Raw genomic sequence first — 20,280 nt, forward strand, 5'->3', positions numbered from 1 at the left:
GAGGAAGTGACTTTTACCGGTCTGGGCCTGTTAGCGCTGCGCGAGCGTGTTACTGCCGTGTCTCAGTGATTTTTACCGGTATGTTTTCCTTTTTAACCAGCCCTGTTAGGGCAGCGCTAGCGTTAGGGCAGCGCTAGCGTTAGCACAGTGCCGCGGCGAGAGCGTTAAACTCTCTGTGTACTGTCTTTCTTCTCGTAGTTCAATGTGGGCACTTGCAACTTTTACACTGCTGCGGCGTTTGTATGTACCAAATGGTATTTGCTTTACAAATGTACTGGGTGAGGTTTATAACCAGGTGTGCTCTGTAGGCCGGGAATTATGGTAATTTCGGTTCCCTGAACCAGTCGTCATTCATTCACATGCACATATCACCACCGTCACTGAGCGGGAATCGATCCCACGCTCACCCCACTGAAGTCATTCAACACAAATTGTCTCACGGTTACGTTATAGTATTTCATGTGATAAAGTATAGCGCTCTGTGCAATATCATGGAGCAATTTTGTGACATAATATACAGCTTTTCTGTGACAAAATGTATTTTTTCTGTTATAAACTAAAGCAAGTTTCCACTCAATTAGTGAAATGGGATTGTGAAATAATTTCTGCATACTACTGACGGTGAGGCGTTCGGGAGCCACCTGTTCCTTTGGCATGCACTTCGCAGCCTGACATGCATTGCACATGTTGACTTTTCCATTTGTTCTTTTTGTAACACTACAAAGTGAAAATATAATTGCATTTGGGAAAAAAATATTTTGAATAATTCATAGCAATCGATAAAATAATTGTGTCAACACTACTAAGGGATTCCTAATGAATTAAATCCTATTTCTGTGATTTCCTGCTATGCCGTGTCTAAACAGTTATGGCACAGTACACACAATAACAAGTTTTCACAAGACACCCACACACATGCGCACTCTGCCTTCAACTTGCCACTTTGCTGTATATTTTTAAACTCCCGTTGCATAATATCAGTCTGAGTATTTTCCTTCCAGAAAAAAAAAGCTGTGTTACAAAAACAAAGCCGTACTTTAAGAAGAGAACATAATATTAACAGAAAATCTGTTTATTTAAGAATAAAGTAATACTTTCCTGATAAACAAATTTGAACATTTTAAGGAACATTTGATTGTAACATTTGTCAAGGATAAAATTGTCATTTTTGTCTCACAAGAAAAAAGTTGGAAAAACAGAAAGTCTGTTTTCATTTTCTGAGCTGCTTATCCTCATTAGGGTCATAGATGTGCTGAAGCCTATCCCAGCTATCGTCATGCGAGAAGCACACCCTGAACTGGTCACCAGACAATCACAGGGCATATATAATCTCACAAAAAAAAATAAATTAAGAGTGTTCATTTAACCTACCATGCATGTTTGTGGGGATGTGGGAGGAAACCTGAGTACCTGGAGAAAGCACACACAGGCTGAGCCAGGATCTGAACCCCAGTCCTCAGAAGAGTGAGCCACATGTGGGAAACTGTAAAAAATGTGTAAATTCCGATAGATAAAGTTGCATTTCAAAGACAAAATGGTCTAATTTTTCAACAATAAAGATAAATAAATCAATGGGAAAATGTAATATAACAATAAAGTCACACGGACAATTTATACACATACAGCTAATTTTAAAAAAATACTAAATTAGAAAAAAGAATCCTTTTTAAGTTTTGTTACCATTGTTAGTTGAATTGCTGTCTATGAAAATGAAATTTCATATCTATCATCCATCAATCTATCCATTCATGCACTCCTCCTACCATATATAAATCTACACAAGGATGTGAAAGTCATTGTAGTTTAGGGACCACATGAAGGCACTAAAATCTGACTAGACCAGATAAAACAATCATGAACAACTTTTTCCCTGTGTCTGACTGCAAAATAGATCAAATAAATTTAGGGAATCTTTTTCATAATTTTTTAAAATAAATTTACAAAACAATTTACAGATTTGTTGAGAATAATTCTCTTCAGTTTATCATCTACAATGTGTGCGTATTAACTTATCACAGTGATTGTATTTTAAGGCACAAAATTTTAAGTCACACAGCTATTTGAAATTTAAAAAATATAGTATTGCACTTTAAAATTGAATCATCAAATGAATACCTAGGAATGATTAAAATTCCATTTCTTACAGGAGTACATCCATCCATCCATCCGTCCATTATCTACCACTTTTCCGGGTTGGGTCGCAGGGGAAGTAGCTTCACCAGGGATACCCGGACTTCCCTTTCCCCAGCCACATCTTCCAACTCTTCCGGAGGGATCCCGAGTCGATCCCAAGCCAGCCGAGACATAGTCTCTCCAGCGCGTCCTGGGTCGTCCTTGGGGTCTCTTTCCGGTGGGACATGCCCGGAACGCATCACCAGGGAGGCGTCCGAGAGGCATCCGAATCGGATGCCCCAGCCACCTCATCTGGCTCCTCTCAATGCGGAGGAGCAGCGTCTCGACACTAAGCCCCTCCAGGATGACCGAGCTTCTCACCCTATCTCTAAGGGAGAGCCCGGACACCCTGCGGAGGAAACTCATTTCGGCCGCTCTTATCCGGGATCTGGTTCTTTCGGTCACGACCCACAGCTCATGCCCAAAGTTGAGGGTAGGAACGTAGATTGACAGGTAATTTGAGAGCTTCGCCTTTTGATAGGAGTACAATAATTCTCAAACGCACGCTTAGTCCCCACCACCGCAATGTATTTTTTTTACTTTCAAAATCATCCCGTGGACCGAACTGTACCCCCCGCGTGGGCCAGTTGTAGTCCACGGGCTGTATTTTCGACACAACTAATCTACACTACTACTGGACCTATGAGCAAAAATCACAAGTACAGCAACTGTGAAATTAATAACGATGATAATATCGCCACGTTTGCTTGAAATATTGCACTGCAGTGGCGGTGTGTATATTTTACAAGCGTGTCCTTTCCTTCCATTGTACTGTATCAGCCTTTATGTGCTTTTACGATGGATGTAATTATCTTGCATGGACATACAGACAAGAGTGATACTTACTGCCGGAAACCCCGCTGCGGCCCTCTGTTAACTGGTTTGAAAAAAAAAAGTGTTTTTCTCTTTCTCTCTCTCTCCCTCCATACATCTTGTTTATCACACATAGTGGATGCAGTCAGCTGCCTGGAGAAGAAGGTGTTGATGAAACACTCGACGTAAGAGGCTCGGAATGATGGCTCGTCCCCGAGCCTGCCAGGCGGAGAATTCATGGCTTGAAAGACTTGTGCTTAAAAGGCCAGCGTGTATGAATTAGCAGGAAATGGAGGATACATGTGAGAAAATCAAGGAAAATGATATTGAATGCAGGGGTTTTTTGATGAACTTAACAAGCATGTGAAATTGTAAAAGTAAAATCTCTGCATTCATTCTTCAAGTTTCGTTAGTTGGACCTTGAGCAGTGGAAGCTCTCAGACAGTTTTTCATCTGCTCATTTTCCATCACGCTGGTCTTCATTTTTCATTAGTATATTAAATGAAGGTGCTTTGATTCTGATACAAAAAACACGTGATTAGCACGTCTCCCTCGCAGTTCTTGAGCCCATGGTTTGAATCTCAGCAGCAGCCTTCCCGTGCGTTGTTTGAACGTTCTTCCCATGCTTGTGTGCGTTCTTTCCGGGTCTTCTGGTTAAGCGCAAGCTTGCCAGCGGATCATCCATGGAGAAGACATATTTGGTGCACTGACTGTCATTTCTGAGTTCCTGAGTGAATAGATGTGAACTCGCCGCAAACTCCTGAAGATTCTCATCTTCTTTTTCTTCTTCTTTCCCTGCACGGATGCTGCTATTGCCTCGTGTTCGGCTCTGCAGAGGCCATGTGATGCACGCGAGAGGAGGGGCGGGGCTCAGAGGCAATGCCGGGCCGGAGAGAGAAAGTGATGCACGGAACACAATTACACATGCATTCATGTGCTGGCTAATGCATTTTTTTGTGTGTGTGTGTGTGTGCGTGTGTGTGCGTGCCAGCATGCTTGATGGTGACAAACACATGCACACGCACTCTGCTGTACGGTGTGGTCTGTGTCACGTGACGCAGGGCTGGAATACACTCCGCACGCTAGCGAGAATGAAGGCCAGTGATGTGTTATGTGCAGCATGTGACTCCATTAATGAATGAATAGCACACAGTTTAGCGTGTGTGTGTTATAGTGGAACTAATATTCCTTCAGAACGCATCTCGCAGTGCACTCTGTACTAGTGTGCATGTGTGTGTGAGCGCGCGCAGAAAGGAAGCAGTCAGCGTTGGCTAATCTCTCATTCAGACTCCACAGCTTCATATACCATTCAACTAAAAGCCACGCAGGTCTGGGAGGGGCCGTGAAGCGAGTGAGGAAATAGTGTATAGAGGGAGCCAAAGCAAAGGCCCATTCCAGTCTACATTTCTCTTATGAATGAAGTCACATCCAGCAGCATTAACGGTATCCAGAACTGGCATCGAACCAGAACTTCTTACAAAAAGGTGAAGCACTATATTAGAGTCCCACAGGGTGAGTACATCGTATAACATTTTGTTAATAAGCTGGGGAGCATTAATTGAGCATGAGTGACTGACCTTTTTTACTCTGTGAATATTATCTCGTGATGCTTATTTCTAATGTGCAATGTGGCGGGTTTAATCATGAATAGCTGATATCATACGTATGTCGAATTTGCATGTGCCAGTCATTGTGCATCCTGTGGAATATCCATCCATCCATTTTCTTTGCCACTTATCCTCACGAAGATCGCGGTCAACGGGCAGGAGGCGGGGTAAACCCTGAACTGGTTCCCAGCCAATCGCAGGGCACACAGAGACAAACAGCCGCACTCACAATCACACCTACAGGCAATTTAGAGTGTCACTCCGGGCACTCTGGAGAAAACCCACACAGGCACAGGGAGAACATGCAAACTCCACACAGGCGGGGCCGGGATCCAACCTCAGTACTGTGAGGCCAATGCTTCACCAGAGGAGCCACCATGCCGCCCCTGTGAAAGATTTCTGGCAAAAGTATGTCGAGTACATTGGATGTTTAAAAAAAAAAAAAAAAAGAAGTCTACACAGGTCTGTTCAAAAGCCATTTTTTAATCATTTTAAATTATGACACTAAGATTAATCATTTAAAACCTTTTTCCGTCATTAAAATAACCAATAAACTGTGAAGCTCAATTGCTTAAAAAAATGATCTTTTTGAGAGGGTATCTGAAAATAATGTGGTTGCACATGTGTGCACACCCTCAAAAACTGGGATGTGCCTGTGTTCAGAATTAAACCAATCACATTCAAACTTCTTAACCCATTCGTGGGCAGCGTCCCATTTTTGGGACATGATGATTTTCACGGATTATATCCTTCAATGTATCAAAATATTTAAGTGTTTTAATCTGATTGTGATTCTGATTTTTGAGACAATCTACTAAGAAAACCCGAGTACCCCCTCGCGGGCAGCAATGTTATCATATAACTTAACCATAAACGAAAAAGAAATGTTATTTCCTTGATTGTGGCCTGTTAGGAGACTTTTATCTCAATATTGCAAAAAGTTGCCACTCTGCCCATGAATGGGTTAAATTGCAGCTTTAAGGTCACCGTTTTAAGTGTCTCTGATGAACCCCAAATAAAGTTCTGATGTTACCTGTTATTTTTTCCTTTCTACCAAAAGTCTGAAGATTTTGTGCTAAAACTGACTGATATTCTAAGCTGCTCTTGATTCCTTCCACCTCCAAGGCCCCAGCTCCAGCTGGAGATTTTTGTATTTGTGTTGTGCCAAGTGACAGTTGTCCTGAATAACTGGCAAAGAGAGTATTCATGTACAGGGTGTAAACAACCAACATTTTTTTCCACCAAGACAAGACAACAGACTGTAAAAAATCCTGTCGCACAAACTAACTGAACATGGAGCATCATGCAGGTTAGCAGGCTACGTACAACAGCAGGAATATTAGTCATTTCAAGATGTCAGCTTCAGTGTACTCCAAAAAAGCTTGAAACACGAGCTACACACAAGCGATAAGCCTGTGGTAACACAAAAGCTGCATGATTTCTTCACACAATTTCAAAACATGGACCCTACCGTTTTTTTTTTTTTGTTTTTGTTTTTTTTTGGGTATCTTGTTAGAAACTGATGAGGTGTGTAACGTTTTTGAACGTAAAACTCAATCTGTTGTTTTTGTGCCAAATCAAGAGCTGGCTTGCACATCCAGCAAGAGAAGCAGAAGGCTGCCAGAAGCATCCACAAACGATCGATTCTCTCGTGCACTTTAAATGTAATCCAACTCCGAGCCTTTCTCTTCCCACTGCGGCATCCAGCAACGCTACCTCCGTTGCCCCTAACTGGAAATTATTGATCCATGCGATTACGAAGTGTTCTCATGACTCTCTGGATGGGAGTTTTATTGTTTTAGCGGCAGCATCTGGTTTCTGTTGAGGTACGGGGCAGAAGAACGAGAGAGATAGACAAAAGATGGGAAACGAGAGAGAGAGCTCGAGAGAGAGAGAGAGAGAGAGAGAGAGAGAGAGAGAGAGAGAGAGTAATGAGTTCAATTGATACGCTAGCGCATGACATCATCGTTGAGGGCACACGCCAGGAACCACAACCAGACCCCGACCATGAATCATTATCCATATCCACTAATTTATTCCAGGTTGATGGTCCGGGGATAAACTAATGAAGAGTGACTGCACCATTACTCCGAGCTATGTAGCGCTCTATGCTAACATTGGTGAAAACAAATCGGAAAACGCTTCAGACGCTCTCACAACACACGTTACTGTTGCGGCTCCTCAGTACAATGAAATTAGGTTTAAAATAATAATGGGTAAAATACTATTTTATTTTTTTTTACACTTGCATGACAGTCGAGAATGTTCAAATATTTTGAAATGCTTCTCCGGTTAATAAAGGTTTCACATGATTTTTCGTCCGTGGAACAAATCACTTGAAAAAAATGCCAAAACCGTATTATAATACACTGTATTCCAATACATGACAAAATGATTTGTCACCAAATAGAAATTGATTGATAGTTACATTATTAATTAGAAATAAAAAGTTAATATGCAGTTCCAGATAATAATGATTTTCATTGGAATTTATGAAAAAAACAAAAATGATAAATCAATACAGATATCATGATTTTCATTTTGTGTAATGGAATCGATGAAAAAAATAATGACAAATTACTACAATTTTAACTTTAAACACTAATATTAACTGAAAAACTAATAACAATGAAATAAAGAAGATAGCTGAAATGATTAATTACATTTTATTTTTTGTCTTACTCATTGAAAGGTAATTTAAAAAATCCATCTACAATTGGCAAGAATTACATTTTTATGTTTTTATCCTGGTTTCTCGTGTTGTTAAAACAGGAACTTGAAATCCTACAAGATATCAAAGTGTCTGGTATGTAAAGAATTAACTTGTTTTTTCTTGAGTTGTTTTTTTTTTTGGTGGCTGTTTTACCAAAGGAGGGGAAAAAACAAAGGGTGAGGATCAACACAGAATCAGAACCGAAATTTACTGGGATGTAAAGAAAATGTCTGACTGCTCAATGAGCAAAATTAGCAATAAAATTAATTAACTGCAACATACACAAATTATTGACCTAATGCAAATAGCATTAAGATGTTTACACAGCAGCGTAGAATCATTTTCTCTTCAAACACCCTTTTGTTCTAAGGAACACCACTCTTCATAGATGTAATGGTTTACTGTATTATCATATTAAAACATTTCTTAAAATGTTACATGTAGAGTTAATATTTTCATCACAGCAAACAGTTTGCATTGTTTCCTGTGTGGAAAAATGTTTTGAATTTGCAACAACGTTCACATTCCAACACTCTTGTTGACTCCAGCTATCGATCCATTTTTTTATTAAACTTATCCTCATCAGTGTTACAAGTGGAGCCGATCCCGGCTGACTTTGGGCGAGAGACAGGGCACACGTGGGAGTCGTCACCAACCAATCACAGCATAAGTTCATTCTTCATCGGGGACAGCTTTTTGTGGAACAAACACTCGGTGGAGCCTTGTTCACCTCGGGGGGTCAGCTCTCAATAGCGAGGCTGGGAGATGCCGCCACTCTTCATTTTTTACGCAGGGGATCAAAAGAATCCCGCAGTCAAAAACCCCTCCGCTATCTCTCCCTGTGGCTCCCAGAAGAGAAATGCCACTGCTTATCCGAAGAGGTTAATCCCAACATTGCTGCCACACACAAACACACATTTACTCGCAAAACCCAGTGGTTATCACCGTGCCCTAGTTGCCATGGCGACAGCCGGGGTCACGCCTTATTGTGATGAAGTGTGCAAATGTGTGTGTGTCGGGGGGGGGGGCAGGAAACACTCAAGCTCGTCTGTCGGCACTCGAAGCAGAAATAGGCCTGATGAACACCTACTCACCATGTCGAGAGCCTCATTTCCATGAAGACGGATTTTGAGTCACCCGGACAAGTCAGACTACACCATTATTCACCTTCTCCTCCCGAATCAGTCATGTAGAGAACTCACTGACAGGGGCTAATTTTGCCTTGAACCACAACTAAAACTAAAAGTAAACTTGGCAAATATAAAGGGGGGACCTTATGGAAAATTGGCCTATTCCTTACTTGTCTAGACGGCACGGTGGAACAACTGGTAGTGCGTTGCCTCACAGTTCTGAGGACCGGGATTCAAGTCCCAACCCAGCCTCTGTGGAGTTTGCATGTTCTCCCCGTGCTTGCGTGGGTGTTCTCGGAACACTCCGGTTTCTTCCCACAGCCCAAAAACAGACATAGACTGGGGATTCTAAATTGCCCCTATGTGTGATTGTGAATGTGACTGTCTCGATATGCCCTGCGATTGGCTGGCAACCAGTTCAGGGTCTACCCTGCCTCCAGCCTGTTGATAGCTGGGATAGGCTCCAGCATTACCCGCGACCCTCGTGAGGATAAGCGGCAAACGAAAATGGATGGATGGATGGATGGATGGCATGAAAAAGTTTAGTTAACACAGCTTTTGAGTGTGATTGATGTCTGTCTTCTTGTGCCCTGCAATTGGCTAGCAACCAGATAAGGCTGTACCCCGCCTCCTGCCCAATGATAGATGGGATAGGCTCCAGCACTCGCCTGGCCCGTGCGAGCACAAGCGGATCAGAAAATGGATGGATGGATGGATGGATGGATGGATGGATGGATGGATGGATGGATGGGTGGATTGCTCATATACAAATAGTTGGGTCCCTGGATTGCCTGCCCACCCACCAAGTGTGAAATTATGTACTCAACCAAGTAAATCAGCGGCACTACATGGAATCATGTTAAGGACAAATACAAAGTGGAACTGCACACAAAGCACAAATGAACATTCAAAGTAGCCCAATAAGTGGGGTTCTTCAATTAGTTTTCATTAGTGGTCGACCGCTAACCACTAATTTCAAAATTTGAATCACAGGTGAACAGTGTCGCAACATCACAGATGTACAGTGACGAAAATAAGTATGTATTGTGAGATTTTGGGGAAAAACCTCTTTCCCTCAGTCAGAGCACTGAAGAAGGGTCGTGACCCCAAGCACACAGCCAGGAAAACCAAGAAGTGGCTCCGTAAAAAGCATATCAAGGCTTTGGCGTGGCCTAGCCAGTCTCCAGACCTAAACCCAATAGAAAATCGTTGGAGCAAGCTGAAACTCCATGTTTCTCAGCGACAGCCAGGAAACCTGCCTGATCTAGAGAAGATCTGTGTGGAGGAGTGGGCCAAAATCCCTCCTGCAGTGTGTGCAAAACTGGTGAACAACTACAGGAAACGTTTGACCTCTGTAATTGCAAACAAAGGCTACTGTACCAAATATTAACATTGGTTTTTCTCAGGTGTTCAAATACATATTTTCAGCTGTATCACACAAATAAATTGTTATAAAATCATACATTGGGATTTCTGGATTTTTCTTTTTAGATTATCTCTCTCAAGGCGGACATGCACCCATGATGAAAATTTCAGACTCCTCCATGATTTCTAAGTGGGAGAACTTGCCATATAGCAGAGTGTTCAAATACTTATTTTCTTCACTGTAACAGCCAATCAAAAATGCCACATCATATCACACAAGCTTTCACAACAAACATTACATTTTTCAGATATGAACCGACATCCAGGTGACCAGCGCCAACCCATGCCAATACAGTATGTAAGTTCATAATGGCACCTTTGTGTTTTGTGGTCTTATCAACCACCAATTTCACCATTTCATTTCAACATTCGCAAATTCAAGGAAAAATATGTGATCATGTGACCTTTCAGGGATGGCTACAAAGTGATGTTGTGGTATACCTGTCCACTGTCTTGTCATTCCAAAAATAGCCTCGGTCACTGCTATGGCAACCCTGGACTTTAGTGGCCTATATTACCAATGTCCTTACATATGTCAAGAAATGTTCTGAACCAAACGATCACAAAGGATGTTTTTTTTTCCCGCCGTAGAGTAATAAATGATTTTTCACCCATCAGGACCTCAGATACCTTGTCAGTTAATCAACGGACGGATCGTTTCTTTTAGGTGATGTGTCACTCACATGCCTAGTCCATACTCCCACATCTCATCCCTCACAGGTCAAAATTATTGACAATTATGTAATCTTTACAGAGCTATGACTACAGAATACGACTCAATGGAGAGAACAAGCCTCAAATGTGTGGTGATGCGAGGTATTAGCAGTCCACTAACCCCACAAAAGTATTGGTCTGTTTGCCATCAATGACCCTCACACTCGAAGACCGCAAACTCGTGCTCGTCTAGTCGCTGTGAAACATGAGACGGGTTGTCATTAACTTGACAGGAAGCACGGCGGTTATGAAGTTGGATGCTAATGGCCGTGGCATCTATTTTCATGTTGAGTGCCGCAACCTGATATGGCGGGCAGCTGCCAGAGAACAGTGACGGACGAGGAGAGTACGCTCTGGGTTTCAGGTGTACGCCACAGATAAGGGTGTCTCAAAAAATGCCTGCATACATTCACAAATTAGAAAAACAACCACGGTGTAGGATAGGCATTAGGTTTAGCTTTACAGTTACGACTCGGGTGTGGGTTAAGGGTTAGGATTATGGTTTGGGGTTGGGGTTAGGTTAGGGTTGATCGCAAACATTAACCAACTTTTTAAAATGTTCCTATTTCAGTATATTGTCATTCAACACTGTAACTCATACTTGGACATCTGGATTTCTCTCTTCATATGATTATAGTTAAATTGCAGTGTCACTGTCTAAAGCAGATAAATAAATGGATGATCCGAAATATTCTTCAACTCAACCACAACAAAACAGAGATAAATTGATGTTGGCAATAAACCCAGTAGGGGTCTGAAATTGACAGACTCGTGTCAAATAGTGGAGCGCAGAGTCCAAACCAAACATGGTGAAGCAGGATTTAGCTATTATGCTGCACACAAATGGAATAAGTTGTAAACAGAGGTGACGTCAACCCCAAGAGTCAATGTTTTTAAAAACAGGTTGACATTTTTTTTCTCATGTGTTTTAGAGTATTTCCACTTTTCAGTGACATTTCCTGCACTGTACACTGTTTTAATTGTACTTTCATTTTCATTTTTCCGCCATTTTAAATGTTTTCTTTGTATTTAACTGATTTTAATCATGTAAAGCACATTGAGTTGTTGTGTGTTGAATGCGCTATCCAAATAAATCTGCTTTATTTTTCTGATTATTGCCTTCATAAATAAACTTGAGTTGACCTGACTCAATAGCGATGCCTCCAGGGGTTAGGGCTAACCCGAATTCCAGAAATGTTTGGGTCTAGAGAACTCAGATAAGGGTTTTCTTTGGGGGAAAAATAGAAAGAAAAGAAAAAAACTTTGTTCTAAGGTTAGTCTGGTAGCCATTTACTACGTATGTAGGAGTTGATGTATATACATTGTTTGGGAAACTCTATGTGGACAGTTTGAGCATGTGTGTGTTTGAGAGGTTCAGGAAGCGAACATGGACATCCGAGTCATCTGATACAACGGGAATGTGTCGCCCCCTGATCAAATGACAGGATCTATCACTTGGGGGCCAAAGACGGGGCGAGACTTTCCCACAGAGACAGACTGCTCTGTCTCAGATTATGTTTCAGGTTCTATGTTGACAACCTATTGACGTTTCTTTCTTCTTTCATGTATTTTCTTTGCAGTCTGGACAATGACGGCGTTGGTGTCCAAACGGACCTTGAGCCTCCCTCAACATCCTGGTGGCGGGGGAGGGATGAGGAAGTGGTAAATGTCGTAATACTAGACAAGAAGCATATTGCAATGTTTGGAGGGGGGGGGGGGGGGACTATCAAGGGAGTTATGGTCTTGCATAAGGATGTGGGAAGGAACACGGCTGGGATGTGATGACACAGGGATTGTTAAATTGGGGGCGAAAGCAGAAGTTACTGACAGCTAATGATGAACTTGTAATGTTTGGCTTCTGTTTATGTCTCACTGGCTGATTTTTTGTTCAGGATTTGACACAACAAAGACATATTTCCCAGGGTATTGTTTGTTTGTTTGTTTGTTTATCTTAATAACTGCTGTACTCTTGTGCTTAAACCCCCATTATTCATTTTTGTGTGAATAAAACTAATGGCTGGTCAACTGAAGCAAAAACAAATATTTGACCCAATTCAAGGCTTGGACCACATGACTGGAGGCAAGTAAGCTCGTTTGTCACAACAATCAATTGAGATCATAAGATAAGTTATCAAATATACTTTTTGATAGTAGCAACATTAAAAGTAGTGACGTTAGTAGTTATATTTCTGTCATGTGGTTGCAATGTCGTTTCATTTCCAATGCAAATAGCTTTTCAGTCATTGATTTACTTTCATCATCACAGAAGGAAGCAGCGTCCACAGAAGCTACATATTCCCCTGCCCATTCTTAACCTTAAATTTTCCACATTACATTACGTACAATGTATATATTCAGGGATGGTCAACTAGCACGCACAACACTCTAAATTGCTCCTTGATTAATAAAAAATAAATATGTTATGTACGTATGTATGTATGTAATGTGTGCAAACTGTATGTTTCCTTTACTATGCCTGTTCAGTTTTAAATTGTAATTGCACCATTATCCACTACATAGCAGACTTCGCTCAAGAGTGCTTCCACTGTCTTTTCTGTCAGCAGTATCATCAAGAACAGCTAACTGTATTTTCAACTAATTTAAAGGTAAGCCTATGTACCGTAATATCTGGAATATAAACCGCACCTGATTACAAGCCTCACCCAGCACATTTTTAAAGGAAAAACCATTTTGTATATACATAAGCCACATGTGCTCACATTGAAACATGAGATATTTACAAAGAAAGATGGTACACAGAAAGAGTTATCAAAGTTTTAATAATATACTTTAGCTTTTCTTTACAAACAGTGCCTGAGACGCGGCAGTAACACAGCAGCCATACGATAGCAATATTGCACTTACAGGCCTGGGTAAAAAAAACACCGGTAAAAATTACTGAGACGCGGCAGTAACACAGCAGCAACACGGTTCAGGCCATCTGCTTTTATTACCTCTGAAAGCTTTTTTCGTCTTTTTACATTGCTCCATTTCTTCCCGCTGCCGTTTCCAGTGTCTCACCATCGACTCATTTATGCCAAGTTTACGTGCAGCAGTTCTGTTTCCTTCTTTATTGGCCAGCTCGATTGCTTTTAACTTGAAAGTTGTGTCATATGCATTTGTTCTTGCATTTTCTGTGATGAGAGTCTGGTCCAGCTAATTTTATTCATGCGCAAAGCGCCTAGTTACATTAAACTTGCGTCTTCCTCGACACATATATTCCACCTGTTTCACTCTTACCTTTTCTGCTCTCGTGCCCCTAGCGGCCGTTAGAAAAAATGCATAGATTAGTTGCATTATTTTATAAGCCGCAGGGTTGAAAGCGTGTGACAAAAGTCGCGGCTTGTAGTCCGGAAATTAAGGTACTTCGTTTGCTTAGCGCACAGGAGTCAAACTCAAAAACTCAAATTATCTGTGTCACCTTCCATGATTCTTGTGAAAATCTGTACCTAAATTTCAAATTGTAATATCATAAATGATGACGTTGAGATATTATCAACATTTTGGTGTTATCAACCATGAACAATGTTGATTCCTGATTCCAAAAAAAAGAAATTCCATGTGTAAATTTGATGAGGTTACTAAATTGCGCTAAAGTCACAGTCTGGGTTCCATGCAAAAAAAGTGCAACATAATTGTAAGCTGACAATTAATTGAGACATACATTCAACAAACTATGGCCGGCACGGTGGATCAACTGGTAAAGTGTTGGCCTCACAGTTCTGAGGTCCCGCCTGTGTGGAGTTTGCATGTTCTCCCCATGCCTGCGTGGGTTTTCTCCGGGCACTCCGGTTTCCTTCCACATGCCAAAAAATGCAACATTAATTGGACACTCTAAATTGCCCCTTGGTGTGATTGTGAGTGTGGCTGTTTATCTCTATGTGCCCTGCAATTGGCTGGCAACCAGTTCAGGGTGTAGCCCTGTCTCCTGCCAGTTGACAGCTGGGATAGGCTCCAGCACTCCCCGCGACGCTTGTGAGGATAAGCGGCTAAGAAAATGGATGGATGGATCCAACAAACTATGTGTAACAAAAACACACTTGAACAGTAACAATTAACATCCGCATTATGACAATAATTTGGCATGGAATTGTGAACGTAATGCAAAGATGAAGTACATGAACAACAGCCATTTTTTCTTCTTTCTCCGCAAGACCCCTTGACAGTTTGTTTTGATGTGCATCAGGATTTTGAGTCCTCCGAAAACATGGACATATTTAATGCCATTTAGTGTTGCTAACACATATGATTGCTCGGACAAGCGGCAGGATACGAGAGACACACTAGCAATTCCTTCAAGAAAGAACTGCCCCATACTGCAAACTGAAAATTTCAGACGTAGAAGCGCCAGCTAAAATGCACCAGCATACTCTCATTCCGGTTTTCAACATGTTTTTGGCAGCATTGGAACAAAAAAAGTGTGTGCGTGTGTGCATGTGTGTTGTGTTGTGGTTGCACAACCACAGTTCAGCCGCCAAACCGAGCTGAGAATAATTTTTGCCAATAAGCAGCACAGACAGTGACTGACCATGGGATTTGTAGATGTGTTGCTGCTCATTAAGTGCACCAGCGCGTGCACACGCACACACACACACACACAATCACACACGCAATCATGTATCTCCTGCAGACAACCGCTTGTTGACATTCCAGATTCTGCATCTGTGCTCTCATTGCCGATAATGGACCGTAATGAGGTGAGACGGACAGTGACAAAGCATCCGTTGGTGGGGGTGGCGTGGCGGAGGTTGGGGGCCCTATTTGGGTGTAAGTAAGGAGCATGAAACAAAATGAGGCATGAGATGAGTGAATGAATGCAATGAGAACACCCAGTGACACACTAATAAGATGTCAATGTGCAGAGAACATTGGTGATTATGGCAAGCTGTGCTCCCTGCTGATTTGGTGGCACATAATTAAGTCCTTGACATGCAGTCGACACTACGTTTGACTCCACATAAGTGGAATTGATACTGATTTAACGATGGGAGTTTTGCTCCGGGGGGCATAGTGGATGAAACTGAAGATGAAACATAGTCGCCGTTGGCAGTATTTGTTTTTTGGCATTGTGCCTGCTGCATGCACCACATGCACAGACCCAAATTGACAAGTGTAATTTGGCAACTTGGTGATAAAGTGTGGCCTCCAAGAAAGAAAATAAAATCCATGATTTCAATTTCCTTATGGGGGTTATGGGTTGAGGTTAAGGTTATGGTTGGGATTGGGGTTGGTGTTTAAGGTTAGGTTATCATTTGGGTTAGTGGTTGGCGTTTGTTACAGTTGTGTTTAGAGCTACAGGCAAGCTAAGGTTTGCGAATATGGAATACGCCTCTGGTCAGATTTGAGGTTAGGCAAAGGAGTCCGAGTCCTCCCCCTCCTGGAATCCCGATACCTGAAGTACCGGTCCGGTCCCAGGATCGGGAGTAATTTGTACATTCCTTCCCTCGACGTTCTCCATCATCCTTCCACCTCTCCGCTCTTGACGGTTGTTTCCACAACGCCGTCCATACCAGACAAGGGTCCACTCTCCCTCATCTCTATCTCTGCCCATTTTTAATATATTTGTGTGTTAAAGTAACTATTTATTTAAGTATTTTAATCCCAAATGAATGTTTTTAGATGAAAAAAATGAAAAAGCGACAATTTGGATTGAAAAAAGCAACAAAAAAATGAAAAAAAATCAATCACTAATCAATAAATTGATCAATAACTGATAAATTGATCAAAAATCAATAAATAAATAGCTGTGACTGGTCAATAATGCATGCCCGAGAATGTTTCGGCTCTCTGAGCCTTCCTCAGGTTGATTGGCACACAGTCACAGCGCAGCAGGTTTGGAGATGTTGACGCTTGGGTTAGGGTTGGGGTGAAAATGAGTTTAGGGTTACAGTTTTGGTTTTGGTCAGGTTTAGGGCTAATACTCATTTTTTACGCCATCTCACTGGCCCTACATGTCATGATAATAACATGACAATGATGAAGCCATACTTAGTATTGATCCCGCAGTAAAGCGTGGCGGGGTGAGCAGTCATTTGCATGACATAGGACCGCCTCCTCAAAACAGGCTAATTTCTAGGCTAGAAAATGGAAGTGTGAAGATTGTCATATAATTCCTGATATTTTGCATTACTCCCTTTAAAACACTTGGGAACTGTTTTAAATTGTCCCAAAAAGGCATAGTACAGTATGTCATCTTAAACAAGTTCTTTACCTTATGAATGGAATGGGATAAGAGATCTACCGAGCTTGCAGATGATGTCATGATAGTTATAGCATCAATTGATGTCCTCACAAAACTGATAAGGACATCGGGAGTCCTTGATTGGTAACGAAATCCAGGTATTCAAAGACTTTTTGGACCCTGGTCCATGTCCTGTATTGGTGGGTTTTATGTGTGTGGGTGCTGTGGAGAGATACACTTAAGACTGGCAGAGACTTTCATTCTCCCGGTAACCCTCTGGAGAGTAATGGAATCGTTGAAGTGGAGGATTTGTTTTCTAAATAGTTAAAGTCTTGAGAATTCTGATTCCGCCCACTCTGATTTATGACCGAGACTATTGAACTTAGACCAGTCGAATACTGTAGTTATTTAGCTATATGCCTTGTTTTATGAACTGAGGAAACGCGCTCAAATGAGCTTGTCTTCTTCTAAGACAAGCAGAACAGCCTAGTTCCGATTGATTTAATAGCCTGAGAATGAAATTACCTGGATGAATGAGAATACTCACAGGCTTACGGAAAATGATCTGGAATTGATGATGACCAGAAACTACGGCCACTTGTTGGACTTTCCGGAGAAAAATCCTACTCTCAAGTGGCTCTTCATTGGAGCACTGGACCCTGCCAGCTCTCATTGGGGGCTGTGGAAAACCGTGTGTCTGTGTCTGGGGGCAGGCAACGTGTCCAAAAGTCAACTGACTTGGTGAGCATTGTGAAGACATATTTGAACACAACCAAAGATGCCAATTTCAGCTCCACAACTGTGACAGTGGCTTGTAAAAACAAAACATTTGACACCTGTGACCTCAAAATATGAGCTCGAGTACTGTTTAGAATCAGCCACCTTCTAATACAGGAACAATTTCAAGGTTCAAAGATCCATCTATCCCTTTTCTATACTGCTTGATCGCATTCAGGTTGCAGGCTAACTTGAGCCTTTCCCAGCTTTTTGGGTGAGTAGCAGGGTACACCCTGGACTGGATGCCAGCCAGTTTAAGGGAACATATAAAAAATTGCCATACAAATTCAATTAACTTAAGATGCATGCAATGACACCTAAAATGACTGTCGACCTCTTAAGTGAAAGGCATTTGTGGCAACCATTAAACTACTTCAAAGATGACGGATTCAAAATTGTGACTGGTAAATCTTAAAAATGGAAAATTTGGTTTCAGTCAGTGCTGTTGATATTTTTTAAAATCAGATTCCCAACACAAGACGATCATGATGATTTATAACCCAATATCAATCAACATTTGCAGACAATGACAAAAACCCCTCAGGCAGTCCACACCTTTGAGTCAACCAGGAGTAAACCCCTGAGTATACTGTGGACACCAAATGGATTGGTGTATGTCAGGGGTTGAGGAATGTCTCACTGTTGGTCTGGGAATTGGAATATTGCTGGGTGGATTTCGAGGAGAAGATTTTTGACAAGTACAGAAAGTCAAACAGTTGGATGACTGGAACATCAACTGACTGTTAAGTAGAAACCCTAAACCTCCCAGAAGAAGCCAAATCCTATTGAGGCCAAGGCATCAAGAGACCTCCTACAATAAAGCCTTGATTTTGAAATCTTATCAGACCTCAGATACTTTTTGGTTCCTCATAAATTAAAACAAGATGTTCCTCAAGCCAGCTCCAAAGAATTGTCACGTGATGCACATTCCTGGTCGTCACAGTAATAGTCGATGGACCACCAAAGGGTCGTGGTTATTCAATGTTTTTCAAGCATTAGTGAAAGAAGGAGTTATTTAAGGTTAAGTCTCATTGAGAAAGAGCACAAGGGTTAACGGGAAGCCCACTGTGGACGTGTATCAGACACAAAACAGAAAGTAAAGCCATACACCTTCTTGTCTTTGAAGTTTGGAAAAGCACAACCCCCTAACTATCCTGTAAAGCCCATGGATCTTGATCCCAGCTACCGTGGAGGCTTGGATGTTGATGCCTGGTTGTATATCCAAGAGTCGTCTAAATTTTGCATGAATTTTTTGGAGGGTGGTGGGGGGGCAATTTGAGCCAAGTGTGGGTGGCAGTTATGCAATGATATGCTTCTTTTCAGCTGAGCAGCTATTTTAAAAAGAAAAAAAAAGCACTATGAATAAATAGTCTCGCGTAAAGGACTAAGGCTCAGGGTTGACTTTACTGTACCTTAAACGCTGACTACAGTGAAAAGGTGACTCAGTTGGAACGGGTTACCGCACACATTTTAAGCGGCCGTGAGCTAAGATGTAACATTAAAAATCTGATAATCCTCTCCCGTGAGAATTCAGTCGAGACATTAAAGCGACACATTTAAAATGTAGATTGGAATCAGCAGGAGCAGCTGCATTAACACGCATTCTTATATTCGTACGTGTCAAGTCAGCGCTGACGAGAATCTTGGCACGTTACATAACACAATTGTATCCCAGCGCATGCCATCACACAAAGAGTTGGCATGCTGGCTCAAATTTAGGCCAGAGGAGGAAGAAGGCTTTCCACATCTTTGGAAAAGAAATAAGTGGATTAAAGAGGTGCTTCTTAAATCACCCACAAAGTCCTCTACATCCAAACATTTAGAACTAGCCTCAATCATTCTATGACCTGAAGATGGACACTGGAAGGCATATTGTACTGAGAAACCGGGTCAGAAAGTTCCTTTGTGGGTTTGTGGTGACCATCACATGTTTGTTTTTTTCTTTAGTATCACCGGTACCTTTCTGTAGTACAAAAATACAAGGAAAAGAAAAACACCCTTTCCAGGATTCTACTTTATATGCTTACTGGACAGAAGTCTGTCAGGACTTCCTTAATTATCATTTTACTCTGTGAGTAGAAGGAATTGTATTGCCTGGCATTATTATGACATATAGTTGTAGTTTTTAGTGATTTTACTGAACAGTCATGAGAGAAAAGAGTGTGTCAATCTGTATGTTGTAACAAGTTCCGTTTCTGGCTGATCATCACACGTTTCCTCTTTCCCATAAGTAGTACCCTTCTGTGACGTTGATACACGGAATCCATAGAAATGGCAAAAGATACTTTTAGACTGAATCTGTTGTGCTTAATGAGCTGCAGTCTCACAAGATTTGCTGGAAAATGTTAAATTAAGGTTTAACTCCTTGAGTGCGGGAAAGTTATTGTTGATGATATTTTAATGGCCTTTTGGCTTCGCAATAAGGGCCACATTGTCTGTCCTTTTGGGGCATAAGTCTAATTTGCCAGAATTTGGCCATTTGACATGTACTGTACACATATTCTCATGTCCAGACTTCTGACTCACATGCTGGACACAACCTGTGGACGAATGCGGAAACTCCAAAGAGGCTGAAGTTGTGTGGAAATTTTGGAAGTTTTTCTTTGTGAATCTCTTCTAAATCCATGAGAAAGATAAAGCACACTTCAAATCTGAAAATAACTTGTGCAACTGATGTTGAGTCAGCTAGTCAGGACGGGCGAACCGTGCTGGCAAAACTTACACTTTGAAGGGAGGGAGGGCATGTTT

At 41.6% G+C, this 20,280-nt stretch overlaps 1 long non-coding RNA gene across 1 annotated transcript in view; it reads right to left on the bottom strand.

Moving 5' to 3' along the window:
* Nucleotides 1–1,172: 1,172 nt before the first annotated feature.
* The window catches only part of LOC133507621 (uncharacterized), a 30,569-nt gene continuing 11,461 nt past the window's right edge, over nt 1,173–20,280 (bottom strand). The window contains exons 2-3 of the long non-coding RNA XR_009796857.1: nt 1,372–1,483; nt 1,173–1,297 (exon numbers count right to left, since the gene is read on the bottom strand). This is a non-coding gene — a long non-coding RNA (uncharacterized LOC133507621). The remainder of the gene's footprint in view (nt 1,298–1,371; nt 1,484–20,280) is intronic.

This window comes from Syngnathoides biaculeatus, chromosome 10 (assembly GCF_019802595.1).
Source record: "Syngnathoides biaculeatus isolate LvHL_M chromosome 10, ASM1980259v1, whole genome shotgun sequence".
NCBI lineage: Eukaryota > Metazoa > Chordata > Actinopteri > Syngnathiformes > Syngnathidae > Syngnathoides > Syngnathoides biaculeatus.